The sequence below is a fragment of the Panthera pardus genome, unplaced genomic scaffold, assembly GCF_024362965.1.
Source record: "Panthera pardus isolate Hobbes unplaced genomic scaffold, ASM2436296v1 HiC_scaffold_24, whole genome shotgun sequence".
NCBI classification, from domain to species: Eukaryota; Metazoa; Chordata; class Mammalia; order Carnivora; family Felidae; genus Panthera; species Panthera pardus.
Window position 1 is genome coordinate 13,802,600 of NW_026526810.1, and position 15,916 is coordinate 13,818,515.

A 15,916-nucleotide genomic window follows, 5' to 3' on the forward strand; every position below is an offset into this window, starting at 1 on the left:
ATCTGAATCAGTGGACTCAATATAGTAGATGGTCCTCCCCAATGTGGGTGGGCACCATCCAATCCATGGAGGACCTGAACAAAAACAAAAGGTAGAGGAAGGTAGAATTCACCCCTTTGTCCTGCCTCCGGGTAGAGCTCATTTCTTCTCCTGCCCTTGGATTGGGGTTTATACCCCTGGCTCTCCTGGTTCTCAGGCTTTCAGACTCAGACTAAACTACACTACCAGCTTTGCTGGGGCTCCAGCTTCCAGATCATGCGGCTTCTCTGCCTCCACAATCACATGAACCCATTCCTCATAATAAACACATACACACACACACACACACACACACACCCGTATCCTATTGATTCTGTTTCTTTGGAGAACCCTGACTAATGCACATGTTTATAATTTATTTTGCATCTCCCTGATGACTAATGGAGTCAAGTATCTTGCCATATGTTTACTGGGATCTTTTTCAGGTGAAGTGTCTTTTATCCCCTTTTTCTACTCAGTTGTCTGCCTTTTTCTTATTAATTATGTAGTGCATTACTTTAAGGTGAGTAATTTGTTAGACTACATTCCACGAAGCACATGTGTCTGAAGGGAAAAAAACATTTCTGGTGTCAGGGCCTGAGATGTGAGGTCTACCTGTGTCCACATGATTACCTGACATGAATTCTGGACAAACGAACACCCATCATGGACTCCAGGCCTCTGTGAGCTTGCAGTTTCTAGAAGGAATATGCAGGAGAGCCTGGGAACTGGGGTGGGTGAGTTAAAAATAATCAGCCCCAAATTCATGACTTCTCTATTTACCTCCTGAAACCAAAGCTAATTTCACTGCAAGGATGGTCATTAAGAAAATAAACTCTAGGGGCGCCTGGGTGGCTCAGTCGGTTAAGCGTCCGACTTCAGCTCAGGTCACGATCTCGCGGTCCGTGAGTTCGAGCCCCGCGTCGGGCTCTGGGCTGATGGCTCAGAGCCTGGAGCCTGCTTCCGATTCTGTGTCTCCCTCTGTCTCTGCCCCTCCCCCGTTCATGCTCTGTCTCTCTCTGTCTCAAAAATAAAAAAACGTTAAAAAAAAAATTAAAAAAAAAAGAAAATAAACTCTAGGGTACCTGGGTGGCTCAGTTGGTTAAGCTTCCGACTCTTGATTTCGGCTCAGGTCATGATCTTGCAGTTCATAAGTTCAGGCCCCACATCGGGTTCAGCACTGTTGGTGTGGAGCCTGCTTGGGATTCTTCCCCTGCCCCCCCCTCTACCCCCCCTCCTCTCGCTCTCTCAAAATAAATAAATATACTTTATTAAAAAAAAAAAAGAAAGTAAACTCTATTTGTACTTCTACAAATATGTGTGGATTTTACAGGACTCTTCTGGCTCAGGAGACAGTGACAGCCAGTCCCTCAACAAAGACATTCATTGGTTCCCTGCTGTGGATGTCATGCATGAGCATGGACAGGCTGCCATGCCACCAACATAATTATTTGATTTCTGCTGTGTAACATCAGACATTGAATATGCCATGGGTTGGTTTCTCTACCACGGTAAAGGAAGAAAGCAGCTTTGGGAATCAGTCAAAGTGAACTGCAGTGTGGTATCAGGTGCTTGATAAAATCGTCAGGAGAGTGAGCCCTGAGACCCCCTCTCCAGCACGATGCTCAGTGCTGCACCGCACTCTTCCTTGCCTAGTGCAACCTCGTGGCCCATGGGCAGGATAAAGGTCAACACACAGGTACCACCCCCCCATCAAACAAAGCTTTCTCTCAACAAATCATGATTTCTAAATAGCCCAACAACCAGCAAGCCATTTCCAGACACTGTGTTTGACAGTAAGTAAAGGAGAAGACGTCAGCTAGCGCCCAAGCCTGGTCCAGCAGGCAGTGACAAGGGCCATGCTACAGGCCTCAGCGGGGAGAATGGCGCTCACCCCCATGCTGTGCCAAAGCAGAAAACAGGCTGACCACTCTCCAAAGAGGAAAGCAACTGTAACAGATGTTTTTGGAGCCATCACAACCCAGAGGAAGAAGAGCCACTGCAGCCTATTAGAGCCTGAAAAGGGAAGCAAGGGCACGGGGTGTGGGTGCCCTGAGGAGTCAGGACCACTGACAGGAGGCGTCTGGAAGCCAGCCCCCTGTGTGCCTCAGCACATCTGTCCAGCAACTGCACCTCCTCCTTCCTTCCCCATTCCCTCTGCCCTCTGCAACAGGGGTCAGTCCCCCTCCCTACAGAAGGCCAGAAAGCCACCAGGAGCCCTTGCAATGACCACCAGGCTGCCCGAACAGGGCAAAGATGGCCATGTGGCGGGCAGGGCGGCCACTGCGACCAGGCTGAGGCAGCACCTGCCACTGTGACCTGTGTCCCTCTGGTCTTTCAGTGCTGACAACTGGAAACTAGGCTCCTCTGTTTTCACGACCGTCCTTCCAGTAAGTCAGCAGAGCTGCAGAGGTTAACTCTATGTGAGCAAATTAATAATGTGATTTATGGTTTGTCATGGATTTTGTCGTTTTTGTAGAAGAACAGTGGCAATTTAATCTAGAAAGCCTGTAAATCTCTAAAGGGTAAAATTAAACATCCGCGCCAGCAAGGCTGGGACTTGGCAGCAGCAGCAGCCTCCTCCTACATAAGACGGTAGGGAGTGAAGGCCCTGGAGCCACATGGCTCTGAGAGGTGCCAGGATGCGGCCTCGGCCTTCTTCAGCCATGCATGGGCTCCCACACCCTCCGCACATGCCTCCCCACACGCCCCTCCTGAAACCCCTGCATGGGCCCTCCACATGCTCTCAATGAGCCCCTCTCCCATGTTCCAACTAGTTGTGAAGTCTGCTGATAGAAAACACTGTCCTAAAGATCTCTCGGCAAAGTGCATGTCATTTTTATCCCACCTCCTCTGCCCCCAACCCACAGCAAGGACACCCCAGGGCTTCAAAAGGCAGCTGAAGGCCCTGGTGGTCAGGACATCCCTTCCCCCATCTCCAGCTCTGATTGGCACAAACCATAAATGCCTGGTGCCAACTACACAGTCCATCCCTCCCCCCATCCCGCCCGCCGTATGCCCCACTCCAGGCTGCCCCCCTTCTGTCTGGAGGGTTCTTCTGGCCTGAACTCTGGAGAGGCAATCCCACACAGTCTTCCAGGATGGGGTACATGACCACTCCCACCCATACTGGGGCTCTCACCCTCCAATCTGTGCTTTGGACCCAGAGCCAGAATTGAGGCCTCTGATGCCATCCCACATTTTCCAGCAACCCCTCTTTGCTCCTTCTCTCCTGACTTCACCTAGCTCTAGACAGGGCTTGGGAAAGACAGGACAGAGCAGTTGTTCAGAAAATACCTGTTGAGTGGATGGATGGATGGATGGATGGATGGATAGAGCTCCCAGCAAAGAGTTCAGAGGTATCTAACATGGAGGCACCTGTCCCCAATGCCTGCACTGCAGAGGCCCCACTTATCAAACGGGGGTGAAAGACAGGTGAATGGCAGGGCAGGGTGAGGGGCTGCCATTTAAGTGCCCAGCACCCCACTGTTTCCATCAGTAGTAAGCCATGGATACAGGCTGGATAAAAAGAATGGATAAAAAGAATAACACATACAGAGAGTTAAGACAGGGTTCCCATAGCTAGCAGGGGGAGAACACTGCCACATCCAGGGGTCCCCCCAAGGCAGGCACCGACACGAAGCCGATGCAAGTCAGAGGTGCCTCTGCAGGCATCACATCAAATCTAGAGGCACCAGCTCATCGCTGATTAAGCACAGACCAGCCTGTGATCAAGAAGAAAACCATTACTTAATGAAATGCAATTAACTTAGAAGCCGAAATCTGTTAAAGCCCAAAGGACAGACACAGTCAGGAGTTCTGGGTCTGGAGGGGCTTCTGCTCTCAGAGTTTCCGACCCAAGAAACACCTCAGAGATGTCCCCGTAAGAACCAAAGGCAGATGGCACATCCATGCTGCCATACGTTGGCATGCTCCTCTCCAGCACCCAAAGGGCAGAGAAAGGCCACAAGCAGAATCTTCACAGTACATACACAAAGAAAGGCTCAGCTGGTAGGGGCTGTGGGTCAGGCTTAGCCCACCACCGCTCCCTGGAGAAACAGCCATCCACACGAGCAGGCTGCCTCAGGGGCGTGATCTAACAGTCAGGCCAGGTGGGCAGCATCAATTACCCATCCACTGGTCAGCTGCCCGCTTTCACTGTTACCAGCCAGCACCAGTTAGGGACCCAAGGAGTTCCTGGTGTCTGAGGCCCATCAGGCAGGCTGGGGAGAAACACACACACACTCTCTCTCTCTAACCCTGGTGACTGGCACTGATCAAGCAAGCACTTTACTGTAACAAAACGCTCGCCCACATCTTACCTCACTTCATCTGCATAACTCAGTGTAACTTAGCGGCTGGTGCGGAAGGAAGCGCAGACCTACGTGTGCCCTTTTAAGAAGGATTTAAGTCTGAGCAGCGGTGATCGCTGGCTGTTTGGAGGCAGACCAGGGCTTTCTAGAGCTTCCAATTCCTAACACAGGCCCCGCTCCTACTCTACCCCACCCATGACAGCTGTCACCAGCTCTGGATAATACGGACAGATGTTAGAGCACATGGCTCACTTATTGCACCAAAAGACCGAGAAACGTAAAGTGTGTTTTATTTGAACAATGCACACACTTGCTGCCGGAGGACCTGAGAAATCCATCATCACTAAATGCATGCACTCACTCAGTTAATGGGGCTCCTGTTATTGAAACAATGGATTTTTCCGAGACAAGTGATAATCAAGCCAACAGGGAAAAACAATACATTATATATTTTTTATTAAATTAATGATGCATACAACAATTCAGAGAAATTCATATTTAGGGCTGCCTTGCTGGGGAATCAATTCCAGGAATATAAATTTTAAATCAATTTTAAAATAGATAGATAGATAGATAGATACAATGTATACATGCATATATATATATATATATATATATATATATATATATATAAACGTGTATTATATATAGATATATCCCAACCGAGAATTCTAAATGCAAATATTGTTCTCCTCACTATTTACTTATTAGAATTTTCAGAACAAGGGCCTGAGCATTTCAGAGCCAAGTGACTCTCTGCACAGTTAATTCTTGGGGCAGGAAGTGCAAAGAATCCATGTTAGCTCAAAGTGCAAAAAGGAAAACACCTTACAGACCCACCAACAGTGTTAGCTATTTTGCTGGGTGGCAAGCTCCCAACCCTCTCTCTGTCCCCATGAAGGGCCCCCGGGCATCTGTGACATGTCCATGACTCTCCAAACACCAACCAGCACTCACGTCCCACTGGTCACAAGCTATCAGAGTCTCTAAGCACATGTTGAAAATTAACCCTTGTATGTATCACATGAGTGGTCATAAACCCTACTCACACCCACCCAGTTTAAAAACTTAGTATGATAAGAACTAGGCTGCAGTGGGATGGGAAGTTTGGGGGAGAACACGGGCCTTGTGCTCTCTCCAACTGAGGCCAGAATCCCAGCTCTAACTGCCCTGAAGGTGCTCTCGAGCCAGTCACAGTCGCCTGGTCTTCAGCCTTCTTGCTGCCAAGATGAGACAACAGATCTGCCTCTCAGGCAGATTTGGGATTAAATGGGAAATTATTAAAAATAGCAAACACCGAGGAACAGAACTCAACACACAGAAGTGCCCACCAACTGGGTGTTTAATTGGGTTGGTCTCTCCATCAAAAACCATCTTCAGATGGAGTGCTTCAGTTTTCAGAACCCCACCAGACGAAAACATTTTCTCAGTCGGTAGATGCAGGAAACTCAACCGCATGTTTTTTTCCTTCTTCATTTTGATCTTTCAGACACAAAACAACAGATGTAACACTTAACCTGAGAACAGCACTTTGGAGTTTACAAAACACCTACGCTACATTCTCTTACAAGGCTGTAGTTGAAACTACCAAAACCTGACCCTTCAAACTCCCCAGTAAAATAGGAAAAACCACAACAGGCCTGCAGGCCACATAGGGACTCCACGAAGCCCTAGCCGTGGTAAAGATACCTCGCATCAGTTCAATCCTGGGGCTCACCTATGCCCCCAAAACAACCACAGGCAAGAGCTATAATGTAAGTATGACATATGCAGAGAAAGACTCCCAAGGCCGGTGACCTGTCCAAGGCCCCAAGGGTTAGTGGCAGAGGCAGGTTCTCTGAATCCAGTTCTCAGTACTCCAAACCCCATCCTCTTTCCCAATCTCATGCTGCCTTCCTCCTTATAAAACCAACACACCTTCCCAGGCAAGGCCATGGCACAGGCACAGAGAATCAGGTTGGGGGAGGCTTCTGGAATGGAAGGCTGGCAAACGGGCAGGCAGGGCTGCTGGGAGCCCTGAGATGTCGGGTCTGACGTAAGGTACAAGACAAGTTTAGAAATATCCAGATGGAGGAAGAAGGGAACCTGGGCAAGAGGATGCCTCATTCCCAGCGCCTCTATCTTCCAGGTGACTATAGGGATAACGCAGGGCTGGCTCTGGCAGTAGGAACAGCCCTAGTGCACACCAAACAACCAAGAATCCAAAAAGGAGTTTCTGTGAAGAATCAGAACACCCACTCCTTGGGCCGGCTTGCCTTTCCAACCGTGTTGTCTCCTGGCCTATGTGAAAACACGCCTGCACTGTATAATTCCCCAGCTCTTTCCTGTCTGCCCACTGAGCACAAGGTTCTGTGCAGAGCTCTAGGAAGGATCCACCAACCGTGAATACAAATGTGACTAATGTGACTACAGCTCAGTTCCAGCCCTGGGTCTTAGAAAAAGGATGAGCAGGGAGCCAGGCTGAAGGGAAGAAGACCCCCCACTCCTGGGGGTCTCACTCATTCATTCATCCACCACGTAGCACTGAGGGGTCTACGAGGTGCCTGGTACTGTTCTAGCTGCCAGGAATACAGAGGAGAACAAGGTCTTTACATTGGAGTGGTAAGAAGCAATTAAAAAAAAAAAGCAGCAGCAAGGAGTGCCTGGGTGGTGCAGTCAGTTAAGTGTCTGACTTCAGCTCAGGTCATTGTGAGTTCGAGCCCCACATCAGGCTCCATGCTGACAGCGGGGAGCCTGCTTGGGATTCTCTCTCCCTGTCTGCCCCTCCCCCACTCATGCTCGCTCGCTCTCTCTCTCTCTCTCTCTCTCTCTCTCTCAAAAATAAATAAATAAATAAACTTTAAAAAAAAACAGGATGGAAATAACAAATCAAAGGTTAAGTACTAAGAAGAAACACAAAGCAAGAAGAAAGGGGGAGGTGATGGAGGGAGCTGGCACAGAGACAGAGATCTGTGAGGGAGAAAGCAAGGTGGACACCTGGAGGCCATGCCAAGGAGAGGGAAAAGCAGGTGCAAATGCCCTGAGGCAAGTATGATCTTGGCAAATTTGAGAACCAGGGGATAAGAAGAAAGCAGTCCACATTTAGCTGGGATCATCAAGGATGGACACAAGGGCCCCAGGCCAAGGTGGCAGGCAAGGACAGGGTGGGAACAACCCAGGACAAGCCTGGGCAGTGATCCTGTCTGCCTAGAGGAACCAGACCAAGGGATGTGCATGTGGAGTAGGCACTGGGAAGCCACTGAGGACTTGAGCAAGAAACACCAGACCTGGCCTAGGCCCCATCTGCTGAGAGGCAACCCTGCCGCCCAACTTAAAAACCCCAGAGCCAGCCAAGAAATCCTAATTCACAGAGCAATGGCACCCCACCAATATGTAGGGCTCCCAAGCAGACTGGGGAACTGTAAGCCCCATGGAGAGAGCCTGGCTTTGTGACCTTGAGGTTACTGTCCTCCCTGGGCTCCCTCGTGTGTCCAAGAGAGGACAGGGAGAGAATGAACTGACTTCAGGAAAGGCGAGGGAAGACAGCCCACGCCAGCTGACTCAGCCTATGCCAGCAGGCTCCTCAGAGACACAAACTGGACCCAACCCAGGTGGTGGGCGGGGGACACAGAGAGGGGGATGGAGCCACAGAATCCTCCCTGTGGGCACATGGTCCAACCACCAACAGGCACCTGGGCTGCCTTTTGGTGAGCAATCATCAGATGGGACTTACATCAGGGACTGAGCTGCATGACAGTCCATGCCTACACCTGCCCATTCGTCACGGCCACCTGGCAAGGTCAGAAGTATTGGCACCTGGGCTCTCCCTCTCTCCATTTCTCTAAGGCCGAGTTGCAAGGCAGGCATGCTCGTTTCTGCCACTTGTTCCAGAAAGCCCTTAAGGTCAGCAGCTGATGTGTTCAGGGCCTCTGTGCCCACCTGCCCTCCCCTGACAACAAAGGTTTCTCCAAGAGTTCCAACTGTGGTGTCACCAGAGGCCCTCACCTGTTGAGTCACCAAGTCCAGCAAGCCGAGCCAGGATAGGGAGAAGCCGAGGCCTAGGGGGGTCCCCCGTGTATCTCTCCCCCGAGACAAGCCACACAGTCACCCAATCCAAACAAAGTCCAGCCCGATGCCAACCTCCCCATCCAATGTGTCTTTCCTCTGAATTCCTCAGTTGTGTCTAGGAAACATCAAGGTGTTTTAGCGCTCCCTCTCAGCTTCCAGGGGTGCGACTGGTGTCTTTTACAATTATCTTTTATTTTTATCAAGCATTTCTTAGCTCGGTTGGCAAATTGAATTATTTATGCACCTCCATTTCACAATCCATCCCCACCAATTATTCCTGTGAAACTAATATTTTATATTTAAAAAGGCGGCAGGGAGAGAGACAGAACTACTCAGAGGATGATCATGCAAACAAGTTAACGAGCCACACTCGGCCTTGGGTGTCCGAGGAAGCACATACCGGGGAAGAGTAAGAAGTTGACCACCACAAGCTTCACTCTCCTGACAGGCCTACCCCACCTCTCTCTCTCTCTCTCTCTCTCTCTGTCTCTCTCTCTCTCTCTCTCTCTCTCTCTCTCTCTCTCTCTCTCACACACACACACACACACACACACACACACCCCATCTGGTTCAGGCTGCACATCTCCCAGGTGCAGAAGCCCAGTACTGGCTGGTGGTGGAAAGGCAGGCAGTGGGGGGAGGGGCACCACAGTGCCCCCTAACAAACGACAAGAGGTCTGGAGAGAGAGAGGCCCACAGAAGACCCTGGCAGTGCCCCATCACTACTGCCACCACCAGACGCAAGCCCCGCTCTGGACACCACTCCAAGGGTCTCCTGGCCAGTGCTGGGGGCACCCCCTGGAGAGGCTGCCAGCTCAGGGAGCTGACCTCTAGCAAGCTCCAACTGGTCCACTAACTCCCTGGACACCGCCCAGAGTCCCAGCAGCTCCCAAGCCGATGTGGTCCTTCATCCAGGAGACCCACTGCAGCCCACGCTGTAGACGCAAGCAGTGGAGATCGCCACCCTGGAGTGAGGACACAGGGCAGGACATCCTGGCAGCTCTGGACTAAGAAACAGGACCGTGTGGCCTTGCATGGTGGCGGCTGCCCACAGGAGGAGAAGCCTCCACTATCACCTCAGCAGGAGGAGGTCTAACCCGGAGGCCGGGTACCCACGGAGCACCTCATATGTGTACTTCAGGAAAAGTTGTCCCGCTTCTTCTCCGGAAGCTTGCAGGTCATCATTTCTAAAACCACTGTTGTTTCTTAAACCGACATTGGGGGGGGGGGGGGGGGCCGGAGTCCCAGAAAAGAGGGCAGAGGCTGAAGAGGCCAGGGACCACCCCACCCACAGGAAGAAGTGTTGGGGGTACTTCACCGTCTGCATGGCCATTTGTGAGTTTGTTTTAACCGCAGATTTGAGTCCGGTCCCTGTCAGGCAGTGAACGAACTGATCTGAAAGAATTAAGTCCTCCTCCTGCAAGTAAATGCGAAGTTAAGACCAGCAGGCTCAATCTCAGTCTCCGAGCACCGGGAGGCTCAGACAGGGCGGGCCCCTCGCGGGCGCCCTCCGGACCTTTCCTCGGCGCCCGGCCCCGGGCAAGTTCGCCCCCAGCCTCGGCACACCAAGGCCCGCCGCCCGACCCGACCCGCGCCGCGCAAAGCCCGGCTTGGGGGCCGGGGGCTCGATGTCCGCCCGGATCGTCGGTGGCCCGATGCCCCAACAGCAACCTGGCCAGGCTGTGCCCTCCGTGAGGCAGGGGCCGACGCGAGTGGCGGGTCGCGCCGCACCCCCAGCCCCGTGCCGGTGGCCCAGGGGAACCAGGGGGTGAAATTTTTAATTGAGGAGTTTTTCCCTCTGGGCCTCATTATAAAGGGAAATTGGGGGGGAGGGGGGGGGCGAAGATCTGGGCTGGCCTTCCCGGGAGGCAGGGAACCCATAAGCGACCCCAAACTCAGGACTTGCTCTGCACGGGGACTTGGTGCCAGCGCCAAGCGGGGCCGCGGTACGCACCAGCGGCCCGGCCAGCCCGGCGGGACCGGAACGGGCAGCCACCGCCGGCCAGCGCCCCTTGTCCGCGCAGGGTCGCCCCTCGCCGTGGCGCCCCCCGCCGGGCATGCCTTAGCCTCCGGCTCGGCCTCGCCGCGCCCGCCCGCCGGTCGGAAGGGGCGCCGGTCCGCACCCCCAGACTCCAGCGGCGCCCGGCGGCGCCGCAGTGCCGCCGGGTCCGGGGGGCAGCGCTCGGGCCGCGGCATCCGCGCCCCGCCCCGCGTCCCGGGTCCCCCCACCCCCGCGCCGCGCCGGCCCGGGAGCCCCCAGGCTGCGGCCGCGGCCCCCAGCTTACCTGGGCCGGGCGCCGGGCTGCGCGGGTCCACGGCCGCCCCCGCCCCGCCGCCTCTGGCTCCGTCCGCGAGGCCGAGCGCCCGGCCGCCGCCGCAGCTCTTTGTGAGCCCGCGCGGAGCCGCACACCGAGACTGCTAATGAGCCCGGGAAGCTGAATAGCGGCGGGCGCGCCCCGGACGCGGCGTACGGCACGCAGGGCCGCCTCTGCCGGGCGCACGCGGCGCGGTCGCCCGGCGCTCCCCGCACCGGCCTGCGGCGGCCGCCCGGCGCCCGCACCACCGCCCCGCCCGGCCTCGCCCGCCGCCCCCCACCCACAGCGCTGGCGAGCCGCGCGGGTCGGAAAACGCCCGCGGGCGAGACCGTGCGGCGGGAAGAAAGGGAGGACAAAGATGCGCTGATGCCCAGCCCCCTGCCCGAGCCCGGCGCCGGGACAGTCGGCGGGGCGGGCGGGCGCACCTGGGGCCCCGGGCTCTTCGGGGCTGAGCTCGGGGACCGGGACTGGAGCCCGGGCTCTGGAAGCCGCGGCGCCCCGACACCCCCCCCCCCCACGGGACCCTGGGGAGCACACAGATTCCCGGGAGCGCCCCGGACCTGCCGGATCGGGAGCCGTAGTGGTCTGGTCCTCTGGCAGGTCGAACAGGTGACGGCGAGCTCCACCGCGCCCGCACTCTGCCCCCGGCGCCGCGCTGCCCCCTGGCGGGCTCGGGAGCTCGTGCCGCGTGGTGGGGCCGAGGCGACCGCGCCCTGCTCGGCCCCGCGCGGCCGCGTGCGGAGGCCCCAGGCGAGAAGCCCTCGGGGATCACAGCCTCTCGGGAAAGCCCCATCTGGGAGGGGAGGCTCCCCCACCGCAGACCTCCCAGTCGTGGGCTGCATTCCAGGTCTCCAGTCTCTTGTAACCACCCATCACCCTTGTTTCTAATGCCCAGGGCGACCTGAGCCCTCCACTGCTGACTTCCCCTACCTAGAGCCTCGCCCGAGCCTCCTCTCTCCTCGCTGTCCTGAATGCAAAGGGCCCTAACCTCGTCCATTTCCAGATACCCACACACATCCCAAACAGTGTCGGTGATGCCCCCCCCCCCCCGCCCCCCGCCCAGAATGTGAATAATCCCCCCTGAAGTCCTTGAAGGTTGTGCTGGAGACGCTAGTGTCACCTTTGACCCCTCTGGCCTTTTCATTCAGTCCTGGGGCAGATGTAAGCTGTGGACTATACCTGGATGCCTTGTGCACAGGGTGCCTTGTATGCTCAGGGCAGAGGCTCAGGTACCTCCTCCCCCATGTCCTGCTTATTTGCCTTCTGTTTTCTTTTCTCCTTTGGCTTGATTAGGGTGAAAACGAGGAGGGCCGCAAAAGGAAGAGGAGGCCTGGGTGGGGGGAGGGGCTCCTGCAGCTCTGAGGGCCAGAGCTGAGACCCTGAGGAGAAAGAGCTGGGTAAAGCTAAATCCTGAGCCTGACTGGCACTAACAGCAGACTTGGTGTGGACTTCCTGTAGCCTTGGGCAACCTTCCACTCCCCAAACCTCTCTCCCAGCCCAATAAACACTCACAATGACGCAGAGGGCCAGAGCCTCCCCTTAGAGGAGAAGCTGGTCCTGGCAGGGCAGCTTTGTAGCCCAAGTGCCAAACAAAAGCAGAAACCGCAGAGCCCAAAAGCAGGCCAGGAGCAGATTCCTGACCTACCGCCCCTTGCCGCTTGAGGTGGGCTTGTCTCCACTGTTTGTGTTCCACCTACTTAAATATGCTGTTCATCTAGCCAACAAAAAGTTCAGCTTCATCTAGCCTTCTAGGGGCCCAGCTTCCCACCCCACCCCCCACCCTGAATGTCAATCACTGGATAGCAACAATTGGGAGGAAATGATTCCATAGCCTTAAATGTCAAGTATGGAATACAAATGCTTTCATCTTCTTGCCTTTCTCCCATGTGGTCAAATCCTGTAGGAAACCAGACACCTATGCCTAGAGATGATCTGCACAGCCTTGTGCATCTGTGGATAGGGGTGGGTGGCTAATTCTGACCTGTTCCCTTCAACAACTCTCCTGAAACTCTTCCCATGGGCAGCCTCTGGGCTAACCCTGGTGTTGGACCCCATCCCTTCACACAGGAGCAGTAGTGGCTGATGTCCACATTCCACAGGGTCAAAGGCACAGGCCTGCCTCCACCTAACTCAGGACTCCTAAATCTGGTGAGCCATAGCCAACCGTCACTATTGAGAGAATTTTGAAAGAATTTTGGAGCAGAAAAGGCCTCTGTGTCTTCCACAAAACTAAAAAGCCATAACATAAAAGATGCTAAATTTGACTTCAGAAAACTTCCTACATAGCAATCATCACCATAAGCAAAGTCAACACAAATAAGGAACAAAATACTGTATTTGCAACTCAGATCACTAACAGTTCATTTCCCTAATATATACATAGCATCAAAAATAGATAAGAAAAAAGAACAATTCAATAGAAAAGAAACAGACAAAGATATGGAGCAAACAGTTCACAGGAAAAGAAATACAAATGACTTTTAAACATCTGAAAAGGTATCCGTCTTATTCATAATTAGAAATGTGAGTTTAAAAATACACCTAGGGGTGCCTGGGTGGCTCAGTGGGTTGAGCATCAGAGTTGGCTCAGGTCGTGACTGACCTCAAGGCTGTGAGTTCGAGCCCTGCGTCGGGCTCTGTGCTAACAGCTCAGAGCCTGGAGTCTGCTTCAGATTCTGTGTCTCCCCCCACCCCCATCTCTCTCTCTCTCAAAAATAAACATTAAACACACACACACACACACACACACACACACACACACACACACACATATACCTAAACACCACAATTTTTACCTATCAGAGACCCAGGAGTGCATCAACACAATATATCCCAAGGGCGAGGGGAAATTTTGGAAGCCTGCACTGCTCCTGGGAGTAAAAATTGGTACAACTTCAATAGAGGAAAATTAGATCACTTCTATTGAAATTACAAGTGCACAAGCCCTTTGACCTAAAAATTCGGTTCCTAGGAATTTATATACACATATACTACACACATGGAAGATAGCCATGAGCAGAGTTGTGTTGTTTGTGTGGTAAATGCCTGCAAATAGCCTTGATACCCATGAATAGGGGACTCTTCAAAACGTGAGGGCACATCTACTCAAATTATATGCAGCCATAAAAGGAGGGAACAAGGAAATATGATGAATTAACATGGAACATTCAAGATATATTGTTTGAAAAAAAAAGAACAAAGAGAAGAAGGTGTATGTGACATGCCCGTGTGTGTAAAACAGACAAGAAAAAAGAGAGCATATGCATGTGTGTTAAGCAATCATAAAGCCTCTGTTGAAGGATCATAAGAAACTAATAAATGTTGGTCATCTATGGAAAGGAAACTGGTGGCTAGAGCAGAAATGACAGAATGACCTTTTACTGATTATATTTTTTGAAGTATATAATATTATTTATCTTAAAACAAAAATTTAAATTATCTCTCATAACCATGATTCTTAACCCTTTGTTTTTTTAATGCTTTATTTTCGAAAGAGAGGGGGAGAGAGACAGAGCATGAGCTGGGTAGGGCAGAGAGAGAGGAAGACACAGAATCCGAAGCAGCCTCCAGGTTCTGAGCTGTCAGCACAGAGCCCCTTGCAGGGCTGGAGATCATGACCTGAGCTGAAGTCTGACACTCAACCAGCTAAGCCACCCAGGTGCCCTGATTCTTAACCCTTTAAAGAGTAACAGATTTTTGAAATCTCTGGTCCTTTCCCAAAGGGAAAAAAAAAATAAGACACTCTGATCCAGAAACTAAAGTACATACACTGCCATGACTCCAAGATTGGACCACAGGGCCATGCCACCTACCGCCACTTGGTGGCACCATTCATGAATTGCAAGCTTGGTGCCAATATCATTCAGACCAGGGGATCTCCTCGCCAGGACAGATTTCCTACGGGGCATTTATAAAGTGGAGCCAAAAACTTGTCAATTCCTCAGCACTCACCATAACTTAGTTGTAAAAAACAACACACGCCTTCCTTATATAGGGCAGAAGATTAATGCTCTGCCTTGTTGGCTGGGGAGGACCTTCCCTTATAAAACTCCTGCATGACAGAATATTAATTTTTCTTCCTAAGCTGAGTGTATAAATGGGTTTGACTGATAAAGACATGTCCTCTGTCTGTGGGGAGGGTAGACTGATAAAGACATGTCCTCTGCCTTTGGGGAGGGTAGAACAATTCATCTCCCATAAAGCTACCACTAGGCCATGTTGGGTCTCCCCTCTCTTGTAATTCTGCACACTTGAGCTTTTCTTCCTTACCCCTTCAACCCTTCATCCTTGTGTGGTCAAAATACCTTGAACTGGCAGCCAAGTGTTCTCAGTTCTGACCCCAGCTAAGGCACCAGCCAGGACAAGGCCTCAGGTAGATCGCCTGGAGCCTCAGTGGTATAGTTTCCTCCTCTGTTTAGGTGAGGAAGTTGGCCCCCAAAATCCCCAAGGTTCCCAATGTATCAGAAGAAATGTCATCTAAACTACCCCTGGAGAATCTCTTCATTCTTTTTTTTCAGGATTTAAGTCAGTGGGAAAATTCACCAACCACAACACACTCTGGTTCTTCCAAGACCCAGTGCTTTACTTTAGAAAACACAGAGATAGAGTTGCCTGGGTGGCTCAGTCAGTTAAGCGTCGGCTTCAGCTCAGGTCAAGATCTCACCGTTGGTGAGCTGAAGCCCCTCATCAGACTCTGTGCTGACAGCTCAGAGCCTGGAGCCTATTTCAGATTCTGTGTCTGCCCCTCCCCCACTTGCACTCTGTCTCTTTCTCTCTCAAAAATAAATAAACATTAAACAAAAATTTAGAAGACACAGAGACACATAGCATGAAAATGCCTTGACAACTGTGGAAGCAAAATATCTTCCTAAAAAGGAAATACCATTGATTTTTTTTTTTTTTTTTACCGATTTCAGGACACAGATTCTGCACCAAATTCCAGACTTTTATAGCAATAAATGGATTATTATAAACAATGAAACCTCTGCCTCCTGACCGTCCAGATCCTGGCCTTGGGAGCTACAGAGAAAAGGCTCCAGGAACATTGGAGCACAGAGCTTACCCTTGCATTGGACCTTTGAAGAGGGACCCATTGTGTGGGTGCTGGCATGAGTCTGGGAAAAGCAGAGGTCTGTTGTTTCTATGAGAGAAGATACCCATTGCGTTTTGATAACAGCGCGGGGCAAGAAATCACCACAGTGCAGACCTTCTTTATCATACAGA

At 52.3% G+C, this 15,916-nt stretch overlaps 1 protein-coding gene across 6 annotated transcripts in view; it reads right to left on the reverse strand.

The window, feature by feature from the left end:
- The window catches only part of APBA2 (amyloid beta precursor protein binding family A member 2), a 267,756-nt gene extending 256,412 nt beyond the window's left edge, over positions 1-11,344 (reverse strand). For 2 of the 6 annotated variants that reach the window (XM_053888785.1, XM_053888786.1), the window contains exon 1: positions 10,664-10,955. The gene's annotated coding sequence lies outside the window, so the exon portion shown is untranslated. Of the gene's footprint in view, positions 1-10,663; positions 10,956-11,253 lie in introns of those variants that run through there. The other 4 variants (XM_019460054.2, XM_053888782.1, XM_053888783.1 and 1 more) reach the window with 3 other exon arrangements.
- Positions 11,345-15,916: the final 4,572 nt, after the last annotated feature.